The sequence below is a fragment of the Carettochelys insculpta genome, chromosome 1, assembly GCF_033958435.1.
Source record: "Carettochelys insculpta isolate YL-2023 chromosome 1, ASM3395843v1, whole genome shotgun sequence".
NCBI lineage: Eukaryota > Metazoa > Chordata > Testudines > Carettochelyidae > Carettochelys > Carettochelys insculpta.
Window position 1 is genome coordinate 216,091,294 of NC_134137.1, and position 24,712 is coordinate 216,116,005.

Genomic DNA, 24,712 nt, shown 5'->3' on the forward strand with positions numbered 1-24,712 from the left:
ATGTGAGTATTCAAATGATAGCTAATTTATTTAGACTAGGAGTACATTATTATTGGCCAGTCACTATTCTTCTTTTTAAAATGTCTCCGTCATCCAGTTGAGAGGCATGAGACTAAGGGGCCAAATAATCATTAGACTAGTCACATTTAGAGTAGTCCTAAACGTTATCATTGCAAATAGCTCTCCCTTTAGTCTTAGTACTAGTTTATATAAACCATTTTGGGTAATAGTTCTTACAAAAAAGAAATAATAGAAATCTCAATCTATTCCTAAATTATTTTTGAACAGAAAAATAGGGCTGAATTGAGCAGCATACTTGCAAATAATAATTTGGCCAGTTCTTTTGAGAATGATCTTTATATATGAGGCTCCATAGACATAGACTATTCTGAATGCTTTAGAGCGCAAGTAGATCATCCTATAAGTGTTAGGAAAAGATTTTCAATTTCCTTTAGGTATAACATTGAGCAGTAAGCCAGATGCAATATGGATTTGTTTGCTCTCATCCAAAGCATGGCACAGGCACTGGATATGACAATGATTTGATTTTGTGTGGAAACTTTTATGTTCTTAAAGTCAAGAAGCCCATGTAAGGAGCTGCACAGAGAAATCTTTTCTCTGTGCTCCATTTCAGTAAGATTTATTGATCTTGTTATGTCTAAACACACTTGTGTTGGCATCTATTAGTTATTTATCTATACAATAGAACCCTCACAGTTACAGCACCTTAGGAACTGAAGTTGTTAATAACTCTGAAATGTTCATAAGACTAACCAAGATCTTATGATTGTTCTTTCAAAAGTTTACTATCAACAACTGACTTAATGTGAAATAAACAAGCACGGAAAGTTTCCTTACTTTGCCATTATTAATTTTTTTTTACTTTATCTATATTCTTTCATAGTTGATATTTAAGGTAGTACTGTGAACAATTTCCTTTTTTAAAAAATCTGTGCTGCTGCCAGATTGCATATTTCTGGTTCCAATGAGGTGTGTGGTTGACCAGTCAGTTTGTAACTCTGGTGTTTGTAACTCTGAGGTTCTACTGTATAAAGCTATGTACTCATGTGACACATAATACAGACATGATGGGCAAAAGAGAGCCATTAAGGGCTTGTCTTCAGATTCTCTTTACTGCAAAGCAAATACATGCTGTTAGATCATGTGCTGAACGGTCCTGCTACAGTTCCTCACCTACTAGAAGATGATCTCCATGTTACCAATACATTTCCACAGCAATGTTTACCCATCCACCATCAGGTCATCTCTTATTCCCTTCCCCGGTGCTAGTAGAGTCAATAGCTGTGTCCAAAAGCTGAAGCCCTCATTCTTAGCAGAGGTCAGAAGGAAGAATTTGAATGGAATAAGAGGATTAAAACAATGAGATTCTTCCCATCCTACTACGGTGTGTTTCTAATATGTGGCTGTAGCTGCTCGCTGATTCTTCTATTCTGAGATCTGAGTTAGGCCAAAGGGAATGGATAATTCCAGTGAAGTGCCCTTTTCCAGAATAAACCTGAGAAGACTAATATTCAAGAACTATCTTTCAGTCTGTGATTCTGGAGAAATGTCCTGGAATTTCACTCTCGTATTCTGCCATGTATTTCCACTTATTGTCATGACCAAGTTAAGCAAGATTTTCAGAATGGGTAATTTTGGATACCCACCCAGAAACACTGAAAGGAGTCTTGATTTATGGAAAGTGAGAAGCAGATCACTGTGCCCTGTGATAATCTTGAAGGTATTGCCATATGGACAGCCAACATTGGAGGCAGTCAATAACATCAGTAGCTTTGGAGAAGCTTGGCCCTTGTGCTTGTTATAAGTCAGTGGAGCAAAGCCTAAACAAAGAAAACAAACTTTAAGGATTTGGAAAACATACACCAAGGTGTACACCTGACTAGCTTTATGAAAAGAACACTGCTCATCTCAAAACAAAAAGCAGTCAAGTAGCACTTTAAAGACTGGCAAAATAGTTTATTAGGTGAGCTTTCGTGGGACAGACCCACTTCTTCAGACCATAGCCAGACCAGAACAGACTCAATATTTAAGACACAGAGAACCAAAAACAGTAAGCAAGGAGGACAAATCAGAAAAAGATAATCAAGGTGAGCAAATCAGAGAGTGGAGGGGTGGGGGGGAAGATCAAGAATTAGACTGAGTTAAGTATGCAGACGAGCCCCTACAGTGACTCAGAAAGTTCACATCACGATTTAAACCATGGGTTAATGTTCCGAATTTGAATATAAATGTCAATTCGTCCACTTCCCTTTCTACAAAGGAGCGATAATTTCTTTTCAGTAACACACATACCTAGAGGTCATTGACAGAATGCCCCATTCCATTAAAATGTTGACTAACTGGTTTGTGGATCTGGAGTGTTTTGATGTCTGTTTTGTGCCCGTTGACCCTTTGTCTAAGGGAGTTAAAAGTCTGTCCAATATACAAAGCATCTGGGCATTGTTGGCACATGATGGCATATATGATGTTAGTAGAGGAGCATGAGAAAGTGCCCGTGATTCTGTGAGTAACCTGGTTAGGTCCAGTGATGGTATTTCCAGAGAAGATATGTGGACATCTTTATGATTTGGACCCATGGTACAGAGGCTCTAGAAGAATTCCACAGAGACTTTAACAATCTACACCCCACCATCAACTTATACCTCGATTACAACATGCAAGAGATACATTTCCTGGACACTACAGTACTAATCAAGGATGGCCTGATCAGTACCACACTGTACCGAAAACCTACTGATCGCTATACTTATCTACACCCTTCTAGTTTCCATCCTGCACACGTGACTAGATCCATTGTTTACAGTCAAGCTCTTAGGTATAATTGCATTTGCTCTGATCCAACTGACAGAGACCAAAAACTACAAGAACTTTACCAAATAGTCATAAACCTGTATTACCCACTAGGAGAAGTAAAAAAACAAATCGACAGGGCCAGATGCATACCCAGAACCCAGCTACTCCAAGATCAGCCCAAAACAGCCAAGAGCAGAACACCACTGGTCATCACTTACAGCCCGCAACTGAGACCACTGCAACGAATTATTAAAGACCTACAACCTATTCTTAATCAGGATGCTACACTCCAGAAGGCCCTGGGTGACATGCCTGTTCTCTCCTACAGACAACCTCCCAACCTCATGAGGATCCTTACTAACAGCCACAGTCTATACCACAGGAACACCAGTCCTGGAACCTTTCCCTGCAACAAAGCCCGCTGCCAGCTTTGTCCACATATCTTCTCTGGAAATACCATGACTGGACCTAACCAGGTTACTCACAAAATCACAGGCACTTTCTCATGCTCCTCTACTAACATCATATATGCCATCGTGCCAACAATGCCCAGATGCTTTGTATATTGGACAGACTTTTAACTCCCTTAGACAAAGGGTCAACGGGCACAAAACAGACATCAAAACACTCCAGATCCACAAACCAGTTAGTCAACATTTTAATGGAATGGGGCATTCTGTCAATGACCTCAAGTTATGTGTGTTACTGAAAAGAAATTATCGCTCCTTTGTAGAAAGGGAAGTGGACGAATTGACATTTATATTCAAATTCGGAACATTAACCCATGGTTTAAATCATGATGTGAACTTTCTGAGTCACTATAGGGGCTCGTCTGCATACTTAAGTCAATCTAATTCTTGATCTTCCCCCCCACCCCTCCACTCTCTGATTTGCTCACCTTGATTATCTTTTTCTGATTTGTCCTCCTTGCTTACTGTTTTTGGTTCTCTGTGTCTTAAATATTGAGTCTGTTCTGGTCTGGCTATGGTCTGAAGAAGTGGGTCTGTCCCACGAAAGCTCACCTAATAAACTATTTTGCTAGTCTTTAAAGTGCTACTTGACTGCTTTTTGTTTTGATAGTGTATAGACTAGCACGGCTTACTCTCTGTTACTGCTCATCTCAGTTTTACTTCAGTGAACAGAAAATTTGTACTGGGTTTTGCTCCTCCATTTGCCTTTAATCCAATAGAGGACTTTGGAAAAATCATTAAACCTTTAAAAACTGTCTCTCTTTTACAGAGGCAATAAATTTCTTTGAAAGTAAATGGGCCGTGAAAGAAAGTAGGCTTTGAAATTCCAAGGTCAAAATTAGTATTTCAAAATTTCAGAAACTTCTGGGCTGGGATCCTGCAAACAACATCTCTGAAGCACTCCACTTAAGATTCACAGACAAAGGGACTTCCAATGTGCATAGTGGTAGACATTCAGAATCACACACATGGAGGGCTGGAAGGGATCTCGAGAAGTAATCAAGTTAAAATCCCCTGCAGCGAGGCAAGAGTAAGTAAACATACAATCCTTTAAAGGTGTTTGTCCAGCCTGTTCTAACAATCCTCCAATGATGGCATTTACAAGCTTATTTCAGAGTTTAGCTAGCCTTGTCCTTAAAAAGTATTCCTTAGTGTGTAGCCTAGATCTTCTTTGCTGCAGATTGCATCCATTACTTCATTGAACATGGAGATCTGTTGCTTACATTCCTCTTTATGACAGCCCTTTGTGATTAGGTCTGCCCCCTCAGTCTTCTCTCAAGACTAAACTTGCTCTATGTTTTAAAAAGAGGTCAGGTTTTCTAAATCTTTCATCTTCTTTGTCGCTCCACCTGTACTCCTTCAATTTGTCCAGGTCTTTCCTGAAATTTGGCACCCAGTAGTGGACACTGAACTGCAGCCAAAGCCGCACTACTGCAAAGGAGACCAGGACAGTTGTGTCTCATGTCTTATATACAGCAGGTCTGTTAGGACCCTGTAGAGTCATATTAGCTTTTTTTCACATCTGCATGCCATTGTGGACTCATATTCAGTTTGTCACCTATTTTAATGCCCAGATCCTTTTTAGCAACCCTGCTACCTGGTGAATTGCTATGCATAATTCATGATGATCAGATTTACCAGTGCACTGGAAGATGCAGATAGGTAAGTGTGATGATGGGGTTGACTAGGCCCTGAGACCCTCTGCTGAAAGCCTTGTGGTCCTGCCACACCCCACCCAAGAAAAAGGGCAGCCAAGACGGTCTTCACGCAGGCTAGAGAGACTGTAGGGGAAGTTGCCACTTGGGGGCCGGGAAGGTCATATGAAAAGAGCTGCAGAAGAGAGCAGCAGTGAATTGCTTTGAAGTACTCAAGGAGTGAAGAGTGGCTGGCTGATTAGCAATTCTGTGAACATTTCAGGATGGCGAGTGCACAGCAAAGAGTGCGGTAAGGGCAGAGATGTAATAGGGCCGGGGAAAGTGAACCAGGAAATTAGAGCAGCAGCGGAATGAACATAGCAGACAGCTGTTATCTATAGGGGACCTGTGTTGGGGCCCAGAGTAGAGATCAGGATCAGGTAGCTCCAACCCTTCACCATTAACCACTGGAGGAAGTGGTCCGGACCTTGAAGCCTCCTGGGGTGGTTGTGCAGGAAAGAGTTGGACTATAGTGATCCAGCCAAAGGGCTGGAACCAGAATGCCTCCAAGGGGGTAAAGCTGTCATCTCCAGGAAGGAAGCCTAAGGGCCATTGCTCTATCCCAGAGTAGCAACAAAATGAGAGATATTTAAAAAGTTTGCACTTACACCCCAGAAGGGCTTTGTTTTATTCCTCATATGGATTGTGTGTGACTCCCCCAGAGGGCTGAGTCACCAAAGGGCCTCCATAAACAAAACAGAGCATGCTGGTACATGCACTCGACCAGGTGGTGCTTGTATTCAGGCACCTGCCTCCTACTGGCTACAGCTGCACTAGCGAGTTTTTTTGACAAAACCAGAGTGTTGTCAACAAAGCTCTCTGCACATCCACACACAAAATACATTTTGTCAACAGTGTGTTGACAAAACTCAACACTTCCGCTGACAATCTTCTGCCTCTCCCAGATGAGGAAGAACACCTTTGTTGACAGGTTCTGTTGACAAAACTGCTATGTGGACGCTTGCGGGGAAGGTGTTCTGCTGATAGGCAGGGCTTCTAGGATGCTGGGCAGCCTTGTCTGCTGTGCTTCCGGCTGGCTGTTTTTCTGAGAAAGCAGCCAGGCAGTTGGGCTGCTCTGTCAATAGAGTGGATCGCACTTTTGCTCCACGTTAGTGTATGGCTACACTCTGTCAACAGACATTTTGTCGGAAAAGCTCTTCTGACAGAAACATCTGTCAGTAGATGCGTCTAGCGTAGGCACAGCCATTGAGTTTAATGGGAGATACCTGCCTAAACAACCTTAAGGATTTATCCTTTACTCATCAGCTTTTGTGGGAAAGATCGATTTAAGTAGCATAGAAGTATCTGAAAGGAGCCATTGTAAATATGTGAGACGTTTAAGAGTATGTCTACACTGAAAAGTTATTTCAGAATATCTTATTCTGGAGTTGTTATTCCAACATAAACTATTCCAGAATAATGCATCTGCACTACAGGGAAACCCTGGAATAAGCTAAACTTATTCCAAAATAGTGTCTACACACATTACAGCCTATTCGCATTAGAGCCCCTGGAACCACTTCTTTCAGGGGCTCTAATCCAAAATACTATGTCTGCATGGCAGAATTATTTCAAAATAAACTATTCTAAAAAAGCCTCTTTCAAAATAGCCCTTATTCCCTGTCTACACAGCCCCTATTCTGAAATATTAATTTCGGAATAGATGCTATTCCTTGTAGAATGAGTGTTACCAGTTTCAACATAAGACATCCTTTATTTCAAAATTATTTCCAAACAGCAGTTGCATTGTGTAGACATTTGCAAAGTTATTTCGGAATAGCGGCTGCTATAGGTCTGGTCTGGTCTGGCTATGGTCTGAAGAAGTAGGTCTGTCCCATGAAAGCTCACCTAATAAACTATTTTGCTAGTCTTTAAAGTGCTACTTGACTGCTTTTTGTTTTGATAGTGTATAGACTAGCACAGCTTCCTCTCTGTCTCTATGAAAGGTTTTCACCCTTTGCCTACAGTTACAGTCACAAATTTTGCTGACAAACCCCAGTTGACAAAACTGGTGGAATATCCACACACAAAATGCATTTTGCTGACAAAAGTTGGCACTTCCATTGACAACTTTCTGCCTCTCCCAGATGAGGAAAAGCGCCTTTTGCTGACAGGTTCTGTCAACAAAAAAGCTGTGTGGATGCTTTTGGGGGGCTTCTTTCAACAGACAGGGCATCCAGAACAATGGGCAGCCCTGTCTTTTTTGCTTTCAGGTGCCTATTTTGTCGAGAGAGCAGTCTCAGTTGAGTCCTGCCTCAATGGTGACAGAGTGGTGCTCTCTTCCTATGGACTTTTGTGCATGGCTGCACTCTGTTGACTGAAGATTTGTCGGGAAATCTCTTCTGACAGTGACTGCTTTTGACAGAGCGCTGTAGTGTAACTGTAGCCTCTGTGTCTTGAGACTGATTTTAGTGCAGTGGGTGGACAACTGGTGCTTTCTTTGTAGGTGCATGGGCACTAATAGGAATAAAAACAGCAAACTTTTTTTCTTTGTGTCACTTTTTAGAAAAACTGGTTAAAACACCATCTGTGTATAGGGATTCCTAACATTACCTCTGCTGTTGCAGTTTTCATTTGCTTTTACTCTAAGAGCTTTTCATCCATTTCCAAGAAGTTACGAGGATGCCAACTGAGTGCTCATAATGTCTTGTAGGTTTAAAAGGGAGGCAGAAGATACTGCATTTGAAAACAGCATGATATGAATCAGTGTTATGACAAAGTGAAGATTGTACCTCAAAATGTTCAAAGTATTGGGTCAGTTCTTTAAGGCAATCAACATGAGACTGTTTGTCCAGATCTTGCTTGGAATCTCCACACCTCTAGAGTCAACAAAACTAGGTCACATTCATAAAAACAGATTTTTCTGAGGTCATTTCTAATATTCTGTGTTTCAGGGTAGGTTAGAAGACCAATATTTTTTCCTTGCACTGTGCTAGAGCTGGCTAAAGGACAATGAATCTCACCCCCACTACACATACAGATCAATATTTCCCCAGAATTTTCATGCAAATTTTCACCTATTTTTTCAACCATTTTTTAAAAGTCAATATTTACTATACCAAAACACTTGAAATTTTTTAAGGGTGATCATTTTAAAAGCATCCCCATTCTTGCAAAATTGAGTGAGTTTTCATTATTTCGAAGGTGTGCACTGAATTTTATCCATTTTTATTTAATTTTCCAAATTGGTAGGTTTTTAAAATTTGTTTTATTTTGAAAAGGATTCCACGCTACTAAGCTGTTTAATCAAAATGGTCAATACATAAAAACACAAACAAACAAAAAGCCACCCTCCTCCCAAGCCTTGCCATTACCATTACAAAACATACAGAACAGAAAGAAAACTAACAAGCAGCAGCTAAAAATGAATAATGACAAATGAAAACAAGAATTATGCAACTTGTCAGAATTTTACTGAACAATGCATGTGCATCCTAATACTTGTGACCTAAACCCAATTTGGAAGTTATTTTTGAAAAAAGAAATCTATTTACAAATATAAATTACTTTTTTAAAAATAGAGGATCACTGGCCAATAGTGACCATGCTGGTATCTGAAGGTTTAAGATAAAAGTGATATGCCAGACATTGGCATGGAACAATTCTTGGCACAAGCTCACTTTCTGATCGCACTGGAAGCCTGGAGCTGCAGAGACAGATGACAATGCAAAATAAATCAAACACAACTAAATATTTCTGAGCTTTGGCAAAGCTTTGGTGCAGATTGGGTTTAAATACAGGGTGAAGTACGCCAATAGATCTTATGGCCCTGGTTCAGACAAACACATACCCGCTTCACTAACCTTGTCCTTAAATAGTACTGATTTCAAAGGGCTTCAAGACAGTGTTTACAGTTAAGCACGTGTAAATTAGACATATGTTTGTCTCCTACCTGAATAAGGATGCCTTCTTTTATCAATTTCTATATTATTACACTAATTTCCCTGCTCTTAGATGACTAAGTGTTTTTAAAAGGAAACCATACCATACCAGTAACTTTTCTGGAAGGGTTCACATCAAGTATTTCAGATAAATTTGCACCATAATTTTAGATGGTCTGAAGTTAAATTTGCATTAATGATGATTAATCTACCAAAGACAGACTATACTTAAGGCCCTGTTTTCCTATCACTTGCTCAGTGTGTAAACTGGATTTTCCTGTTCTTCAGGTGACAGAGGTGAGCTTTTTATTGCTGTCAAGTAAGTTGCCTCTAATAGGATTCTTCTGGTTCCAAATCTGCTGGGATGTTTTGTAATTATGCTTGGAGGCCCACAGAGTTCAGGACAATATGCAGGGCAATATGGTGCGGGGGTGGGGTCTGGCAATGCAACTTTAATTTCTCATTCACTGGGGGAGGGATAGCTCAGTGATTAGAGCATTGGCCTTGTAATCCCTGGGTGGTGAGTTAAAACCTTGAGGGGGCCTGTCAAGGAACTGGGGGCAGTTAGATTTTAAAATAATAAAAATAATAATCTGTCAGGGATGGTGATAGGTCCTGCTGTGAGTGCAGGGGACTGGACTTGATGACCTTGCTAGGTCCCTTCCAGCTCTATGATACAGGCATGTCTCCATGTTTCAATAGATAGAAACCCCAGCTGCAATATTTTGTAGCCAGCTACATGAGATACATAGTGCATGTTTACATTACCAAGTTTTGTCAGCAAAACTTATGTTACATCCAAAAATTGAGAAAGCAAAAATTGCCAGAGAGTATTGACACTTTCTCCCCCCGTCTAGAGATCATGTCACCACCAGGGGCACCATTATCCACAGTGTGAGCAATGCACTGTGGGTATGTATTCCACAGTGCAGTGTTGAGGGAAGACAGAGCTGATCACTGCACGTCTTCGGATTCCACACCTTCCCCTCACTCCCACCCACCCAGGTTCCCCCAGAACCTCCTCTGCTGCTGGGAGTGGCATCCTGAGACGCTCTGTGAGCTGTCCATGCTGAGAAATGTCAAAGAAACACAGCAGCCTGGCCCTCTTTCCCTGCTGCATCAATCTGCCTGCACTGTGTTCCTAGGACAGGCACAACAGGAACACTCCAATGGTTTACTCTGTTTGTTCCCCAAACAGATCAGCATGCTCAGCTGCCAGATACCACCTGGAGCTTTGAAAAGGGAGGGGCACTTGCCTGCAGGGCAGCAAAGATCTAAACTCTGAGCAGAGCCAACCGGGGAAGGCCTTGTGGGATACCAGCAGAAGCCAGTTCTGTCAACAAAACAAAGCTGTTTGTCAGCAATAAGGGAAAGGTGTAAAGAAAAATGTCTCTCGTAGGGATGGGAGATGTTTGTCACTGAAACTGGGCATTTTCCCAGCGAAAGTTGCATTGTAGTATGTGTGCCCTCATTGTTCTGGGGCCAAAAGGCAGTTTTTTGGCAACAAAACTTAGTAGCAGAGACATAACCAAACACACTCCACCCTCTTTGGAGACATTACTTTTGGTTTTTCTTGCTTTGTGGTCCTCTTAATAAGAAACACATGTCCCTTCGGAGGATGATACAAAATTACATTTTTGTTTATGGACCAACACCACAAGAGGGAGAGGAAAATAGGATACGCTTGTTAAAGATGTCCCAGGCAGCAATGAAAGAACAGGATAATTACTTATGTAGGATGCTTCCAATTTGCTCTAGACTAGAAAGCACCCTTCTACATTTCACAGAGAAATTTTCACTCACTCCCATGAACATTCAAGCATGTATTTTTAAAGGCAAAGTATGTATCAAAATAATGTGCAGGACATTCCTCTTCCCCTAGTCTGATATCTCCTGGAACAGAGTGCCATCTATCCTTTCACATCTTTGAACTCTTTATTTAGCTCATAATTGTACATTGGTGCAATGGATTATAAATGATTGGAAAGATAACAAAGAACATCTATTTGGTAAATAATAGTAACGAATTATTCTGAAAAGTAATGTTATTAAGCATACCCATCTGAATTAGCCATAGGCCAAGGTTCTGTAATGTAATGTATTATTTGTTTGTTTGTTTTTTGGCCACACTCTGCTCATCCAACCTCTTGGCTAGCATACTGATTCAAATTCCCATAGACATAGTAGGCCAGAGGAACTGCCACTGTCAATGAGGATGTGACATGAAGTGAAGCTGAAGGCATTGAAGGAAATCAACATCAAATGCTAACTGGTGTAACATACTTTATGGCTACTTCTACATGGGCAACCTCTGTCAACAGAGGTTACTGTCGACATAGAAACCTCAGCAGTACATCTGTCGACAGATCGTGTCTACACCTAAAAGAGGCTCAAAAGAGCAAGCCACTCTGCTAAAAGAGAGCAGCCACAGTGTCCTGCCGTTTCTCGACAGAACAGCTGACTGGAAGAGCTGCAAACAAGGCTCTGCAAACAAGGAACTGGAAGCCCTCTCTCCTGACAGCAGTGTCTATGTGTGCACTCTGTTGACAAAACACTATTGACAAAGGCATTATACCTGATCGGGGAGAGGTATGACACTGCTGGCTGAACAGCTCAGTTTTGTTGACAAATGTGTGACAGAGTGCTTTAACCGTGTCCATGCTCAGTGAGTTTTGTTGGCAAAAGCCCACTTTCGTCGACAGAAGCTGCGTGTGTAGACATAGCCTATGTGTTGTAGAGAGGCTAGAAGAAGGCCTAAGTTCCACCATTTCATACACCGTCACACTCATCTCTGACTTGTGTCCAATGACAAATATTTGCCATTTCCTTACATTTGTCTAGCTATAAACATCTATCGCCAGTTTCTCCTGTGGAGTGTGTGTGTGTGTGTGTGTATATATATATATATATATATATATATATATATATATATGTATATATGACAGTACCATAAACTCTGGGCAACAATTAGGGGAATATTATTCCTATTAATATAATTATATAGGCAAGGTAAATGTTGATTGTTGAAAATAGCATTGAACAGGCCACACATATATTTAGCAAGGGTCTAAATGCAGCTTATTTGTAGAAAGCACTAACTGATGCAGTAGCTAGTTGGGTATAAGCAAATTAGGTCTAAGTTGCCATAGTTACGCTGAACAGCAGTTTAGTATTAGACCATTTTGTAGAAAGTTAATTGATTAAAATTGAAAATCCAAATACTATGGAAAATCCTGTTTCTGTTTTGATCTGGCTACCTGAGCAGGCTCATGGGCATTGCCAATGCTTAAAAACGTAATGGGGAATGCCAGTGCTTAAAACCGCGTTATGGCGGGAGGGGCGGGAACTGAGAAGGGACCAAGGAGCTCTTTTTACCCTGAAACGGAATGTAGAAAGCGCTCGCCTTCACAACTGTCCAGCTCAGTTTTGGTTTCCAGGGGTTTGTCTACACTAGCTCCCTCTTTCGAAGGGGGCACGAAAGTGAGCTCGATCAGGGAATAGCAATGAGGTGCTGTGTTGCAGATGCAGCACCTCATTAGCCTAATTCCTGCTGTGTGAACTTCATAGTTAGCAACTATGAGTGCAGGCAAGCCTTGTAGCTGCGGGTACTTTGAAGTACTCGAGCAACCTCAAAGTGCCCTTACTCCCCCACAAAAAAGCAGTCCAGTAGCACTTTAAAGACTAAGAAAATAATTTCTTAGGTGATGAGCTCTTGTGGGACAGATCCACTTCTTCAGGTCATCCCAGATCATATCGGATCTGTTACTCCCAAAATGTTTTGCGAGTAAGGGCACTTCGAAGTTGCTCAGGTATTTCAAAGTGCCCACAGCTACACGGCTTGCTGGTACTTCGAAGCTGCTAACTATGAATTTCACATGGCAGGAATTATGCTAATGAGGTGCTGCGTATGCACCTCCTTGCTATTCCCTGATCTGGCTTGTTCTCATGCCCCCTTTGACAGAAGGGGCTAGTGTAGACAAGCCCCATGTGAGCTGTTTGTGTCAGCCAGCTAAAGCATTGCCGGATCAGAGAAAATGTATATAGGATATATCCTATTGATATTTACTTAGAGAAAAGGGTTGGAGAAGGATCGGGCAATCTGGACATGTTTAAATAACCTCTGAGCAAGAGTAGGAAGGCCTAAATTCAATCTGCAGAAGTGGGGCTATTCTAATGAGCCAGGCGTGCAGGGACTGGGGCCACACTGGCAAGGGATTATGAAAGGGGAAATCCCAATCCATAATTTCGAAATGAGACCTTTCAATATGGAGCAACTACATACAAAGTGTGGCTTGACGTTGTGATCCACAGAGTCGAAAGGAGCACACAGAGCCTCCTTTCGAAAGAACAGGGCAGGAAATGGCACGGGAAGGGTTGAATGGCTGACAAGCCCTTCCTGAAGCACGGGCCAGCCTCCCCTTTAAGGGGCCCCTCCCAACCTCCCCCCCATGCACATGTTGATGGCTCCAGCACAGCACCAGGAGACCCAGGCTCAGCTCCACCACTGCAGTGTGCCATGGACCTGCAGCACCTCCAGGAGGAGGATGTCCTTCGCATCCAGGCCAAGCCTGATGGCTGGCCTCACTGCAGTCCATCTCTGGCTCTGGACTGCCCACCACCCGGCCAGATTCCTCCAGCCTCCCCCCACCCATGGTGCACTGGAGCGCCCCCTTCCCCAGGCTCATTGTCACCTCTGGCGGTACCCCACCATCAGGGAATGGTGAGATTGCATCGTGATGGAGGAGTGGGATGATGACTTGTGGCTCCGACACTTTTGGATGACCAAGGCCACCTTCGTGGAGCTGTGCCAGTGGCTGGCACCAGCACTTCGCCACCAGGACACACGCATGTGGCCTGCGCTCCCCCTGGAGAAAAGGGTAGCCATTGCCTTGTGGAAGCTGGCCACCCCAGGCAGCAACCACTCGGTCAGCCATGAATTAGGGGTGGGGAAGGCCACTGTCAGGGTCATCCTTCTCAAAGTAAGTTGCCTGGGGTCACACACCTATGACAGGTCCCGGGGAGGGGCTCGGGAAGAGTGCTGGGTTCCCCTGTGCATCCTGCCACGTGCTCACATGCACTTCTGCCCTCCACACCGTGCAGGTTGTCGACACCATCAACAGCACCCTCCTGTGCTGCCTTAGCTGTGTGGGGAACGGAGATGCCGCCAGGTTCCCCAACTGCTTTGGCACCTTGAACAGCACCCACGTCTCCATCCAGGCCCCACCACACAGCCACGGACAATATATCAATTGGAGGCACTATCATTCTGTCGTCCTCCCAGCCCTTGTGGATGCCAGTGGATGCTTCACAGACATTTGCACGGAGTGGGTGGGCAGGGCCCATGATGTCCACATCCTGTGCAACTCGTGGCTCAGGCACAGGATGGCCGATGGCACCTACATCCCCTCACGGGAGCTCCCAGTGAGGAACATGACTAACCCCTGTGCATGGAGGCCGATAAGGCCTACCCGCTCCAGGTCTGGCTAATGTGCCTTTACATGGGCCACACCACTGAGAGTCAGGACCACTACAGTGGAGCGGCATTCGGGCACCTGATGGCATGCTTCACATGCGTGCTCACACGTCTGGTGACTGTGACTGCAGCTGTCCCCAGGGCCCCTGGACTGTGACTGCTGGCCATGTGGCCAGCCCTGTGCTAGCAGCAGTGGAGACCATCCCCTGCCCCTCCCCCCCGCCGGCAAGGCCCGGGGTGCCCAACCATGTGGTCCTACCTGAGGGGGCCTCAGGAGGCTTGGGGGAGGCTTGAGTAGAGGTGGCCCAGCTCATGTCCTCTGAGGGCACGACCATGTAGAGCGTGCCCTCACTGCCTTGCTCTCCCTCACTGTCCCATCATCACCTGGGGGTCCAGGCGTGGGGTCGGGGTGATACAGAGGGCCCTGACTGTGGCTCCTCGCCCTCCCCCTCTGGCTTGGTGGTGTCCAGGGCACATTGCAGGGGTCTTGCCTCCCTGGAGCCAAGGAGCTGGTCCAGCTCAGCGAAGTAAGGGCAGCTGGCAGGTGCTGCCCTTAACTGCTTGTCTGAGTCATTGGCACTTGCATAGCTCTGGTGCAGCTCCTTAATTTTGGAGTGCACTGATTGGGGGTCCGGGGTGGGTGGCCCCTTGCGGCCAAGTTGTCGGCGAGCCAGGTGAAAGCGGCCACATTCCGCTTCTGTCCCTCCACAGGGAACAAGATGTCCTGGTCCTCCCAGATGGCCAGGAGATCCCAGACCTTGGCCTCCAGCCACAGAGCACCCCTCCACTTCACCAGCTGCCCAGGGTCCTGCTGCCTGGTGCTTGGGGTCCCTGCAGCTCCTGGGAGTCTTGCTTGCTGGCCATGTCTCTGGCCAGATGCTTTTCCACCTTTCTAGGGGGGTGCTGGTGAGTGTGCAGCTGCAGGCACATGCTCCTATAGCTGCCAGCACACTCTGAGCTTCCTGCATGGGGCTTCTGTGTCCCTGCAGCTTTAAGGCAGCCAGAGTTGGCAGCCATAGAGCCCCAGGTGCTGTCCTGGGCATCTCTGCGCTCCGGGGGGTGGGGTGTGACACTGTGGCAGACTTGTAATTTCAAAATGGCGGCCAGGGGAGTGGCTACACGGGTTTCCTTTCGAAAATGACACATCGTTCCCAAGACAGGAGTGGAAGAACGTTTTCGAAATGACTGCCTTTTTAGTTCAACGTTGATTTCGAAATGGGTGCTTTGTGTGTAGTCGCTCTGCTGCACGTTTCGAAATGGCCTCTCCTTTTGAAAACGCTTTCAGAACTGCTTCCTCGCGTGGCCACAGCCAGCGTGTGGTGAAACACAAACCAGAGAACATTTGTTGGGCTGCCTGCTTCTAGAGGAGCCATGCTCTTGGGAAGACTTCACTCAGACTACTGACTGAGCTATGTGATATGCCCATTGATGGAAAAACAAACTGTTATTGCGTCAAAAGAACACGAAAAGATTTAATTACTATAGAAGTTGGTTTTGATGTAATGGTTATTTTTTTCTGTTTCCTCATATAAAAATGTAGAGTAGCTGAGAGTGACTCTGATTTAAATCTGTTTCCATTCTTTTTTCCTGACCCGGGTCCACTCCCTTTGAATTGGACATAGAGCCAAACAAAAGGTCAGCTCCAAACACACTCCAGTTTCTGTAGGTTATATCTGCATCAGTATTTTCCTTCATCATGGCTAGCTCTGTCTCCCAGCTTTATAAGAGGCCAGATCCAGTGTTGGACTCAAACAGCCCTGAACTTTGGTAAAGATCAGATCTGGATCTGAGTTTTTGTAACGTAGGATCATCTGTTTTATAAAACTCTTCCACTGAATCCATTGAATGTTATTTACTGGAGCAATCAAGAAAAACCCACGTATAAACTACACATTGATTTGGGATTCCTTAAAAGTCAGGATTAATCTGAGGTCAGGTACACTCCTCATTGTGATCCTAGCAGCATTCACTCCACCAAATGCTTTCCATTTTAATGGTCTTGCCTATAGCAATCTGTATTCCAAAGCACTGTTACTTTCTTTTCTTAATGCATAGCCTTCCTTACATGTCCTTTATCCAACTGCATGCTAATGAAGACAGTTTGCAACTGAACTGTCAATGACAAATCCCAGGATAACTCACTCAGCTTCTGGATTGGTGGGATTGTACTACATAAGACACCCTCTAATTAGGGGAAAAAAACAAGTAGTATCTTGTCAATGTGCAGCCTGCAAGTTAAAACAAGTTAAATTAACACAATGGACACCTCATGTTTCATGCAAAGGTGACTTTCCACTTAGATCTTATCTGTCAGCCTTTAACAAATATTCAATGTAGTTGTCAATGTAACTGACTGTGATTCAGCAGCAGCAGTTTCAAAAGCTGATACTATGCACATGCATACACACAGTGATATATGTTAGCAGCTACGTGTAGAAAAAAAACCCTAGTACACAATATGCCCCTCAATTATGTTTTATTTACAAGATATGCTCACTGCATTAATGTAATGAGATCTGGGACTCCCATTTTACCAGGAACTGCATAGAAGTCCAAGTCCTGTGGTCATTAGCTTCTAAACAAATAAATAAATAAATTAAGGCAAAGGCTGGGAAAATAAACAGAGGTAGAAAGACGGGATCTGTCCAGGGTCACAGACCTGGTCAGTAGCAGAGCTATGAATAAACTGTAGGCCTCCAGGGGTAAGTCTACACAGCAAAGTTATTTTGCAATAACAGCTGTTATTGTGAAACAACTTTTCTAGCATCTATACAATACCACAGCTATTTCAAAATAATTTATTTCTTATTTCCAAATACGTAAACCTGATTCCACACAAAATAGTGCCATTTCGAAATAGCTATTCCAAAATAGTAGCCGTATAGGCAGGAAATCCAAAGCCCTCTTTCCGACACCACCTGTGGCAGCCACACATTCACTTCTAAAATCTGACCATCCCTACGCAAGCCTTTTCCATCAACAGGCAAGATGGATGAGAACACTACTTGCACCTCTAACTCTTTGATCCTTCTTCCCAGTGCCACATAATCTTCAGTGACCCAATCAAAGTCATTCTTGGCAGTATCATTGGTGCCCATACAGAGAACTATGGAGAAAGGGTAGTGGTCTGAGGGTTTGATCAGCTTCAGAAGACTCTGAGGCTATGGCTATTCTACAGAATTATTTCAAAATAGCCTTTATTTCAAAATAACATTGCTAGCCTCTAGACTGTGCATGCACCATTTCAAAATAGAATCAAAATAGAGGGTGCATTATTTCAAAATGGATAACCCTCAATGCAGGAGGAATAATACCTTTTTCAAAATTGGAATTGGTGGTTGTGGAACACCCATCGCTAGGACAATTCATCCCATGTCTTCTGGCTGATGGTATCAATTTGGATTATTCCTATGTTGCTTGTATTGACCGGAGCAAAACGTGCTATTTGTAGGGACATCCCATTGAGCGACATGCTGTAGTGGAGGCATCCTGCTTTAATTTCAGAGAAAGTCATGGGAAGAATATATTGGGAGCATGAGTGGGTGCCCATTGGCCATTTTTTTTTTTAAGGAAAAGATCTGAAACTTTGTAGATGCTGTTTCAGGTCATTTAAGAGCATCTGTTTTATATTTTGTGGATCTCATATACAATATAGCATACAAAGGCAGCTAGTCAGACTGCCACACCTACACTAAGTATGGTACCAGAAAATAAGTAGGCAGGTCACTTTTCCCCTCATTAGCCTTGCAAAAGGGGGTTTCTGAAAAATAAGACTTTAGAAGCAGGTTTATGAATACCTCAATATTTCCCAAGATCTAGCTATGATTTCAGCCCCTTTTAGTGACATGTCTTCAGTTCCTTTCAAACATCAGCTATTTCTTCCTCACTAATCTTTCAAAAATCCTCAAGTCCAGGAGCGCTAAATGAGTCTCATTTACCCAGCAGGTACGTCTATACTGGAAGCATCTGTCTACAGAAGTTGCTGCTAAAAGAGATGTTCCAACAAAACTTCCGTCAACAGATCGCATCTATACGTAAGATTAGATCAATCTTTTGACCTGCTGTGTTGACAAAAGGCCCCCCAGAGTGTCTGCACAGCTTTTTTGTCAACAGTTTCTGTCAACAAAACGCATTTTCTGTCAACAAAATGTTCCGCTAGTTTTGTCAACAAAACCCCAGTTTGGTCTACAGAACTCTCTGGTATAGATGTAGCCATACTGTGGAGTTTTTCCTTTTGGAAAGGAGGGCATTTTATCACCGTGACCAACAAGTGTTTTATTCCACCTTAAAAAGCACATGTACTGAGGGATTCAAGGGGAAGGGGCAAGCAGAACAGATTTCTAATGGTCACTAGTCATTGTTCATGTAGGATGAGCACTCAGCACATGCAATTAATGTTCTGCAATGGTCTTTAACATCAATAGTTGAAGGCATTCAGCATATAAACTTTAAAGCTGTGGTGGTCTTCCTGTGTACCTGAAATTTAATGCTGGTGAAAGGCAGTCCAGAACACTGATGGTCTCTATTGAGCAGCAGACCGCACACTATAGAGGCAATTAACAGTGCCCTGACAGTGAACTTCAATGCAGACCTTTGGGAAGCACTTCCCAAGATGGGCTATTATCATTATGGATGACCTCATTCCTCCTTGGTTTCTCTGCTGGAACTGCAATTCAGGTAGCTCCAAATGCAGACACCTGTACATTCTACTGAATCATCAACAAACTTCATGACTGTTCACTTAAAGGCATCTGTATGAGTGTCTTGCCCCACCTAGCTATGGTGCTAACTCAGCACAGCATTAAACCCCTGCCTTTACTCTGCCTACATGTTCATCCCACCCATCAGCTTTTCGCATAAAAATTTCTGCACTTTCTTTCATGTCACCTTGATAAACTCGGTCTAGCTGCCATTTTGAAAAAACCTAGAAACTTTTGCAAAAAAAAAAAAAAAGAAAACTCAATATCTTCCAAACATTCTGCCTTCCTTTTCAGTATATATAAGTATTTGATTGCTCTTTCAATCATGATTTTGGTGAAAATGTCACAAACTTTTGTAAAATATGGGTCCTTTTTGATTTCTGTGAAATGGAAATGGAAACAATGCCCCCGGCTCCTTTTTCCTTGGACATCTGTAGGTATAAACCCATTTGTCAGCTGCTTGCAGAAGGGACACCTAGCATAAGAGGTAACAATTCCTCCTTGGATCCCTTAGCACTAGCTTAATAGATACCCTATTAATGTACCTACTAACAAAGAATTCAGGAGGGCCCTAATGAAGGAAAGTTAATCAATATGTGCTCAGCTTGAATCATAAGCTTAAGTCCATAGAAGTCACCTGGATCTAAGTGGATGCTGAAAGTTTACCAAGTGCCTAAGTGCTAACCTTAAATGGGGTTTTCATACGTACATGCATAAGAATGTCTCTGAACAGTTGCTCAGGTCAGCCAATGATAACCCATTCAGGGTAAAACATTTTCGAGATGTGTTTCTAGTGTTGTCCTGTACTGTGAGCTTGCAATGTCATTTGGAAATGAAGAGCCTAATTCTTCAAATACATAAGCACACATGCAGTCTCACTTGCAGTAATGTTTGCTGGAGTAGGGCCCAAGTTTCAATCCAGATGAAACAAAGCTTGGGCATATTTTGCCTTGATCATATAGACAGGGCCAAACTGTTTTAAAATAAGTCATGTGTGAGCCAAGTTTTTTCTTTCTTTCCAACCTAGGGATAGGTCATACATATTCATATGTTGCCAGCCAATCTTTATTTTCTTCTGAGCAGCATGCTACCACTTCAATCAAAACGGGTTTCAGAAAAATGTGGCCTGTAAAATGTTGTGACATTTTGTGAAACAACATAACACAGCGTGACTGATGCAGGTGGATGTGCCCCATAAAGCTGACAGATTTAAAGAGATGTGGTGTTCCAAAAATTTCAGTATAATATTTCTTTTTAATCTCACTTTTAAATCCTACTTAACTCGCCCCCCCCCGGAACATATAACAAATGTGTTCCAGCTTTTATTTAAAAACCTTTCTACCTGAATGCTTACAGATTTTGTATGTATAGGGTCTTTTCCCTCTCCACAAGTAGAAAAGAGAGAAAAACATAAGTATCAAGTGTATCATAAAACATACATCTTGTAATTCTGTTGCCTTCTGCTCTCCTGAAGCAAAAGAGGTGTTTTAGCTGGATCAATAGTTATAAATCATTAGAAATGATTCAAGGATTTATTTCAACCACTTTTATTATTATGTTCATGCCATCTGCTGTACATATTGGGGTTAATACACTAATTCACTTTGTGAGAACTCCCCTCTGAGTAAGAGATGTCAAAGGGCAATTGATTAAAGGGTATTTGCCTGCTTACACTGGTTTTTTTTTTCCACTGAAAGATTCCATGCTAAGCAAGTGAGCTGTTGTGATAATGGAGTCCCATTTCAACAGATGAATATGAGACATGTGGCTTGAGGTGTTCATAAATATAGGAATGTCTTTTAATCTGCTGGTGATGGAAGGAGAGAAGGGACGAGGGTATATACAGACAGTGACAGCTGTATATTATTACGAGGCTGAAGAAATCAGGTTGTTACATTTCTTAAAAGGTAAAAAAGCAAGCCTATTTGACATATATAACACAGAGCACTCTAGCAATTTTCTTTATATACATTCTTAGTATGTATGATTTAATGGATGTGGTAGGTGGAAAAGGGAGTAGGAAATAAGAAAAACAAAATAATTCCGATAATATAGGCAATGGTGTCAGTTACAAATAAAGATACTGTTGATATAGTACTGGTATGTGCCAGGGAAAGAAATGTTTATTCCACACAGATCATGGAAATGCCTGTGTCCCAAATCTCTTGTTTTCTGCAACTACATTAAGCACACAATAAGATGCAACATTATAAACGATGGAAAAAATGTAGCAACTTCCTCTCCATCAGTGCATGTTTGTGTGAGGAAAGAGAAATGAACAAGACATGTAATACATGTTAGAGATTGTCTGTAATTTCATAGCATGTGGGCTGAGAGCGACAGTACCTTGAATATTTTTTTAAAAAAATTATATAAATGTCATAATGGCAAACTGGCAAGTTGCAGAATTTTGACCTCATTTTATTGAACTTGTCCAGTGTACCCAAGTTCCTGATGCTGTGAATACTCACACAAATGAGCAGCTTTACACACTCTGGTAGTTCCAGTGAACTTAATATGTAGTTCAATGCCTCCACAAATTCCGTTTGATTTATGTCCCTATATATGGATTTCAGCACCTACATCCAAATACTGGAGAGGTCACTGTAAAGTTCTTTCTTTACACACAGGACAGGCCAGAATTTTAACCAGTGTCTCCAGGGCTGTCAGTCTAGAATCTCTCAACAGAACAGCTCACTCATTTATGGGGAGACAAATTCGCCATCTTTGTAAAACTTGCTGGCTGGGCAGAAAGTACCTTGGTTTAGCTAAACTATATATGAATCCCACATCTGGCAAAACACTTGAAGTAAATGTTTAACCTGACACATCAGAGTAGTCTCACTGAAGTCAATGTCAAACCAAAAGTCAGTGGAACAATTCCCAGTTTCAAATTTACTCCTATTGGTACAATGCTCTGAAAATTCCACAAGAGCATATGTGTTCTTTAATTCTTAGGCAATAAAGTGATGTGGGTTGCCTGGCCAGCTGGTTTTCTTGTTTTGTGCATCATCACTTCCCAGTTTCTTCAGTGACCCAGTTGAGGTTTTTCTTGTTATTAGGCATCATGCAGCACCCACACTAACTGCATAAATGAATTCATTTATACACAGTGCAATAGAAAACAAAGTAACTATAGATACAAAATGATTGCAACAGAGTCTGAGCTTGCTTACTGATGCATGTTGAACAAAAGTACCAGCTGTGTTTGCAGACCAGAGAGTTGAAAAAAAAGATAAAAAACAAAAAGACAAAAATCCACCCTTCACTTTAATTATGAAAAAACAACAACTAAAAGAAACCTGTGAGTTCAAGAGTTTACTCCAGTGGCATCTCACATTTTGTATGGAGAGAAAATGTGCCAGAGGACCCAATTTTAATTTTAATTTCCTGGTCTGACCTTATTGCATAGGCAGCCTTAGAAACTGAAGGGCTAAAGAATATAATAGCATAGCAAACTTCTATACACTACCCTGCCAACATGCCTCAAGTCTCACTTGGAGGCTGTAACTATAGGGATGAGAAAGTAGCTCGAGGATAGATGCATATAAGGACCTAGAATCTAAGGGCGTGCTATGCCAGCATCCCTGTACGCTTCGTTGCAGGGAGAGCACAGGGATGCCTCAAAATAGTGCTTTATTTTGGCATGCGGTGCCGTTTAAACAGAGCCACAGACTGAAATAGCCTATTTTGAAATCAACTCAAAATAAGCTATACAATTTGCATGCCCAGGTGTCTGTCTCCTGCTTAAACTCTGGCAGGATGTTAAAGCACGTGAGGAACGAGAAATGTGAAGGAAGACAATTCACTAAGAATGAAATTTCTTATCTGTACACCAGCATGGTATCCAGCTAACATCTGGCTTCATTTAGTATGTGACTCATCATATTTTAGAAGGGAGGGTGATGGTTAAGTAGTATTAGTGACTGATAGTCGAATGCTCTAAAAGTGGTAGCTTCTAATTTCTATTTAAACTGCTAACTTCCAGTGCCATCAATACACTTACCCAGCCAATGAAAATGTATTGCAGATATTGGAGCTCATGCTTTCCCCATCATTTCTTCCTCTGCTGAAACAAACAAGGTTAATAGCCCTTCTTGGCAAAACCATGTGGGAGTGCACTAAAAGAACATCTCTTTGTCTTGATGCAAAACATGTTAACAGTTAAAATTTGTCATTTCTGCATTAGGGGTACGATTTTTGTGGTCTCCCTCTCTGCCCTTTATGTGTTCATGTGCAGTGAATAGAAATGAAGGTTAAAATGCTGGTAAAGCATTGATAGATTTGTGTGGGAATGCATGATTAATATTGTGCATGTTAATTGCTCTTATTAGTAGATTGCATTATCCTTGTTTAATTCTGTAATGATCACAATGTTCCCGGAAGCTTCTTATTTACCAGAGTTGAAAATGAGTGGAAGACACATCCCAAGGGTCAGCACACATCAGACTGCCGAATGGTATGGAGAAGGAGAGGGCCATCAGTGAGGGGAAGGTAAAAGCTGGGTCTGGAACATCCTCGAGTCAGATTAAGTAAATCAAATACAGTAATTTAACTATTGCACCATCGCAATAGCTATGCAATGTATTGGATGTGCTTTGGGTTTTGCTGGCAATACTTGGTAAACTATAATTAAGGGGGCTGTAGAAAAACTGATTGACCCTAAGGGTTGGATTTTTGGGTTTATGAGATAGCACAATGTGAACAAATTAGTCTGTGTAGAAATGCATGAAATAACTAATTGCTGTATTTATAGCATAACTAAGAGGATGGTTCCTATTGTAGCTAGTTTTGAATGATCAGTTGAGGGACATATGGGGAAATTGTGAAGGAGGAATGATGAACCAAACAAGTGCACAGTTCAAAGTTAATTCATTCAGCTGGCAAGCAACATGTAAATCAATATGCCATAACCCCAGTCTAAGGGGATTTACACTAGCAGCAACACAGTAATTCAGATGCTATTGTCCATTCAGTCCTTAAGATCTTATGCATCTGACAAAGTGGGTCTTTTCCCACCAAAGCTTATGCTCCAAAATATCTATTAGTCTATAATGTGCCACAAAACTTCTTGTTGTCTTTTGAAGATACAGACTAACTCAGCCACCCCTCTCATACTTAAGATCTGTCTTGAGACTGATAACAAAGTTGTCCATTGTTTCATAGAATTCTGGGGCTGGAAGAGATCTCAGGAGGTCTCCTTGGGTGACGTTTATTTCTGTGATCCTGCAGTGCTTAAGTCAATCAGAAACTCCACAAGCCAGGATTTTACCTGTTTGTTTGTTTTAGGATGTACTTGCTAATAGGAACTGAAATGAGCTCATCAGTGAACTTTCATACAGATGCTCAATTACTGATGACATGCTTCAGATATGATCCAGAAAGCTTGAGCTGACTAATATTGTTAGTAATACCAGCAGTAGTTATAATGCTTTCAGGGTGCCCTGTATCATGGTATCTAGGCAGCTTTACAAACTGGAAGCTGAGAGAAGCAAAACAGCAGTGTCTCTGATTATATACCCTCCTCACAAAGGAAGACTTTGAACTGCTGCAGCATCTAGTCTCGTGCATAGACCAGGCAATCCAAACTCTGTGGAGACCAGCATCCAGAATAACGCAGAACTGACCCAGCACTGGATGTAGAAATTCAGCTGAGACCTGCAGAAAACCCCAGACCAGG